The sequence below is a fragment of the Coenobita brevimanus genome, chromosome 107 (genome assembly GCF_032717465.1).
Source record: "Coenobita brevimanus isolate Jiangsu-jjx chromosome 107, ASM3271746v2, whole genome shotgun sequence".
Taxonomy (NCBI): Eukaryota; Metazoa; Arthropoda; class Malacostraca; order Decapoda; family Coenobitidae; genus Coenobita; species Coenobita brevimanus.
In genome coordinates, this window is record NC_137060.1 from 29,238,132 (window position 1) to 29,243,598 (window position 5,467).

Below are 5,467 nucleotides of genomic sequence, written 5' to 3' on the forward strand. Positions count from 1 at the left end.
GAAATGCCATCAGCCAGAGGGTTAAGTAATGATGAATATAATATGTAAGCTTCACAGATTAACTTACATATCTCCTGTCAACTAGGGAATTTCTATGGCTGGGGTCGTTGTTTTTGTTATTATTATTATTTTTATGATGATGATGATGATGATGGTGATTATTATTATTATTATTTCCACTACTACTGCTACTACAACATCAACAACAACTACTACTACTACTACTGCTACAACTACTACTACTACAACAACAACAACAACTACTACTACTACTACTACTACTACCACTACTACTACTACTACAACTACTACCTACTACAACAACAACAACTACTACTACTACTACTACTACTACTACTACTACTACTACTACACCACTAATTTATAATCATCAGTCAAGCAATAAACTTCATTAGTGTTTATTGACCAACTGTTCTAAGAACCGTTTGTTCACCTAATTTTACACTCTCTCTCTCTCTCTCTCTCTCTCTCTCTCTCTCTCTCTCTCTCTCTCTCTCAGCCAGTCAGCACACAGTAATGTAGGGGCGTGGTATGCATCGTTTACATTATCCTTCCATTCATATTTCCATACATTGTATATATCCATCCATTCACCTACTTATTCCCCTCCCTCTCTCTCCCAGTCTTTCTGTTTACCTGTCTACCTCGTATTCCTCAGCTACCTGCCCTTACCTGGCGCTCCCTCCACCCATAACTACGTACCCCAAGCACCTCTCCACCTATTCTCACACAACCCACCTAGCCACCTACCCACGCCTGCGCACTCCACAGCCATCACCGTTTATCCTATCCATCATCCCTCCCCAAAACCCTCCACCCAGCCCCACCCCAACCACCATTCCCAAGTCCTTCCAACCAGTCTCCCCCTACCACATTTCTCTCCCTGTAGCGTGGCGGTGTTTTCGTTCTTTGCAGATTATTTTCCGTGGCTCTGTGTTGAATAGGACACTACCACGGCTCTACACCCACCCCATTGCACTTCTTAATAACTAACGCTATTTTCTTGTGTTGATCTCTTGTTATAGGTTGGCATGCAGGATGAAGAGATGTCGATTTTAGGCCAAGTTAAGGTGAAAAGAGTCTACAGTACTCTGTTCACTTTACCTTGACCTAAAATTACCATCCCTCCATCTTGAATGTTGAGTTATAGCAATAGATTAACACTAGACTATGATGTTAGTCATGAAGGAGTATTACAGAAAGGATGTAGAGCCACTGTAGTCTTTTTCTGCCGCTAAGCTATGTGAAATAAGCTGCAAAAGAATGAAAATGTGGGTCGAGGTAAATAAATGAACTATGATAACCTGTTAGGCACTTATTCACTACACCTGCTTCCCATCAGTTAACCACTAACTCTCTCACGCACAGAATCGGACGTGCCTACGGCGTTGTACGGGTGATTCGGATTGCCTGAGCCGCCGCAAGGTGTGCTTCTGCGACACTCCATGCGGCCTGTCCTGCGTCAACCCAGGTAGGTACTGTACGTGGGCTACTGGGGTGTTACATGGGTGGGTGTTTGGTTGCGGTTAGGTGGGTACACGTTGATGGGTAAGTAGGTGGGAGAGAGGCGTGATTGTAATGTGTTTCTTTCATCACTTCGGGTACTGTACCTGGGTTAAGTGGATGATTATAAGCACGGTACGTTGGTTAAGTGGGTGGATGAATATATAAATGGATAAGAACAATACGTGGGTTAAGTAGGAGATTGGATAAATGAACGACGAGACACAGTACTTTGGTGAGATTCTGTGGCCTCTCCATCTTGAACTTAGTTATTGTACTTGGATTAAAGCGTAGAGGATAGACACAAGTATAAATGGGTATAGGACTATAGGTGGGCGAAAGGTGTGATGTTATTATCTACATGGGTTGGATGGGTGGGAGTGAGTTATATGAGTAACTAGGTAGGCTGGTAGATAAGTATTAGTGTGTTGGGTTAATAGTTTCAGTGGATTGGGTGAGTGGAAAGGTGGGTGGAAGGGTTGTCGATGGATGGTTAGGTGAATAAATGAGTGGATAGGTGGGTGGATGAATTGTAATTACGTGGAAAGGAGCTGGATGATGATGGTGTTAATACGTAAGGGCATGAGGAGGGGCTGTAAAATATGCTTCTGTGGTATCTTCCATGTCAGTCCTGTAAATAGTAGGTGGATTAGGCTGGTGGATTGGAAGAAAAAGGTGGATGGAAAGGATGGTGGTAAATGTTTAGGTAATAGGTGGGTAAGTACTTAGTTCTTTTACTCTAGGTGTGTGTGTGTGTGTGTGTGTGTGTGTGTGTGTGTGTGTGTGTGTGTGTGTGTGTGTGTGTGTGTGTGTGTGTGTAGCTTTCACACGTCCCTCCCCTTAGTCTCTCCCTAATCTCCCTGCCTGCCTCCCTGCCTCTGGTCTCTTGCTGCCTCACTGCCTCCCTTAATCTCTCTCTCTCTCTCTCTCTCTCTCTCTCTCTCTCTCTCTCTCTCTCTCTCTCTCTCTCTCTCTCTCTCTCTCTCTCTCTCTATCATATATATATATATATATATATATATATATATATATATATATATATATATATATATATATATATATATATATATATATATATATATATATACATATATATAATTTAGATCTTTCATCTGACTTTACAAAGTGAATTTCGTAGTGGCTGTTCTACTATAATCATTATTACTAGCCAAGTAATGGAGAAATACTAAGGAAGAATCACACATCCCATAGCATGTGTTGAATAGGGTATGGAATATTACCAGAGTCATTTGAACAATGACAGAGTTAAGAGTAATTCGAAGATATAGTTAGGTAAAGGTACTAGAAGACATATATAGAGATAACACTGCTGCCGTAAAGCTCTATGAACTATGAGAATAACTAGATAATACCAGTAAAGATATGTGTTAAACAAGGGGACATAAGTTTACAAAAGTTAATCACTGCATGCCTGAAAGTTTTAAGATATATAAATTGGGATGATTAATCAGTCTGGGATTTACTCTGGACAGTTCTTCTCAGCGACTCAGGAAGAAGGTACCGGTACGTACAAGAAAAAGTAATTGAGTTGAACATGATATTTTAAAAGTATTCGAGTTTAATATGGGGAAAATGAAAGTTACATTTAACAGTCATGTTCAGTTATTTCCAGTGTGAATGGAAGAGATGTTAAGAATGTAAAAAAAATACAATACAGGTATATACTTGGGAGAGACATATCCAACAGTACCAGTTCATGGCAACGAGATCGTTCGAAGATGGGAATGGGGAACAGAGGTTTTGATAAACTAAATAACGTCATGAAGGAGAGGAAATCGCCTTTATTTTAACAAAGATAGGTACGTAGTCATTGTGTCCACTCTGTATGCAGTAGGTCCTAGCGAAAAAGGATGAGAGAGTCCTTCGTCCATGCTCCTTCCTTGCCTTCTTCCCCCTTGCCAGCTCCTTCTTCCCTCTCTGTCTATTGCCTATTGCCCTGCCTTTCAGTACCCCCTTCCCTGCCTCTCTGTATAACTCTGCTTCTGTACCCCTTTCTCGCTGTCTCCTCATGTTTTTGTTTACGTGCCTCCCTTATTATCTCTGTCTACCTCTGCATCTGTACCTCCCTTCTTACCTCCCATCCTGCCTCACTCCCTACCTCCAGCCCTTCCTTCCTCCCTGTCTGCCTCTGCCTACCTCCCTTCCTGCTTCACTGCCTATCTCCCCGCCTCCCTGCCTCCCCTGTGTGTGGTGGGTGAGGCAGGACAATGAGAGGGTGACCTGCTCGCCACCTGCCTCACCCCCTTAGGCCACGGTAATGAAGTCTGTTTGTTAAGGTAGGCAGGCATGGGGAGGCAGAGAGGAAGGAGAGAAAGAGGAGAGGAATTAAGGAAGTGGATAGGGAATGAGAGGGGGGGAGGAGGATAGGAAAGGAGGGGGCTGAACGAGAGAGAGAGAAAGAGGGGAGGAGAGAGAGAGAGAGAGGGAGAGAGAGAGAGAGAGAGAGAGAGAGAGAGAGAGAGAGAGAGAGAGAGAGAGAGCAATGATTCAGGGGAAAGAGGGGAACTGGAGAGAAAGACATGGCAAGAGGTGGGGGGAGGAAAAGATAAGAGAGGGAGGAAGGTAAGGAAGAAGGAAAAGGGAAAGGAATAGAGAGAGGGAGAAGAAAGGAAGAAGCGAAAGGTAGGGGTTGAAGGAAAGGGGAAGAAGAGAAAGGTAGGGGTTGAAGGAAAGGGGAAATAGAGAGAGAAAGAGAGAGAGAGAGAGAGAGAGGATATAAGTAGATGAACAAATATGGACATCACGAGTACTTTCTCTTCCTCTCTCCTTCCCCCATATCCCCTTCTTCCCTCCTTCCCTCCCTCCCTCCCTTCCCCCGTCCCTCCCTCCCTCTTTCCTCCTTCTTTTTCTTCCTTCTCTCTTTGTATTTCCCTCCTCTTTTCTGCTTCTCACTTAACATTCTATTATCCCTTCCTTCCTGTGTCCTTCCCTTTTCCATTCACTCATTCATCTTCGTATTCCCTCCTCTTTCCATCCTTACTTGTCTTCCTCCCTCACTCATTCTGTTTTCCCTTCCTCTGTCCTTTCTCCTTTCATATCTTTGTGCCTCCCCTCTCTCTCTCTCTCTCTCTCTCTCTCTCTGTTTACCTCCCTACCTATCACCCTCTTTTGTCTCTCCCACCCTGACTCCTTTGTTCCTCCTTCCCTCCCTCCTCCCTCCCGCCCTCCCTTCTTCCTTCCGTCCCTCCATGTTTCCTGTGTCCTCTCATCACTCCCCCCTCTTTCCTTTATCCATTCATATGTTTACTTTTTCGTCCTTCCTTTCATTCTCAATTTCCTTCAGTCTTTTTTTCTCTCTCCCTTCCCTCCTTCTCACCTTTCTTCCCTCCCACCCTTCTTACTCCTCTTCGTCCCATTTTTTTCTTCCATTTTTATCCCTTCCTCTTCATCATACCGCCTCCTCATCCTCCTCTTCATTCACCTCCTTCCTCCTTCGTCTTCATGCTCTTCTTCCTTCTCCCCACTTCGTCTTCCTCCTCCTTTCCAACGTACTTCTTCCGACTTCCTTGTCTATTTCACTTCCTCCTCATTCTTATTTCCTTGCCTTATTTCTCCTCCATCTTCTTCCTCTTCTTCCTCCATCTTCCTCCTGCCTTCCCCTCCTCCTCTTTCACCTTTCCCCTTCTTCCTCCTACATTCTCTTCCCTCTTTTTTTTTTTTTCTCTCTTCCTCCATCCTCTTCCCACCTTTTCTTCCTTCCTTCTATCCTCTCGTCTTCCTTCTTATTCCCTCTTCCCTCTCTTCCAAATTCCTCTCACACCATCCTCCTCTTTCTCTCACTTCTCCTACCTCCTCCTTCCTTCCCTTCCTCCTTCCTTTCCCTCCTCTCTCCTTTTTTTTTTTTCTCTCTCTCTCCCCCACTCCTCTCCCCCTGTCTTCCTTCGGGCGTATCCAGGAACCAGTCAAAGGAGGGGGGGAGGGG

The 5,467-nt window shown here is 44.3% G+C and overlaps 1 protein-coding gene across 1 annotated transcript in view; it reads left to right on the plus strand.

Moving 5' to 3' along the window:
• Nucleotides 1–1,414: 1,414 nt before the first annotated feature.
• The window catches only part of LOC145416773 (sushi, von Willebrand factor type A, EGF and pentraxin domain-containing protein 1-like), a 70,426-nt gene continuing 66,373 nt past the window's right edge, over nt 1,415–5,467 (plus strand). Inside the window, exon 1 of the mRNA XM_080285694.1 lies at nt 1,415–1,492. The gene's annotated coding sequence lies outside the window, so the exon portion shown is untranslated. The remainder of the gene's footprint in view (nt 1,493–5,467) is intronic.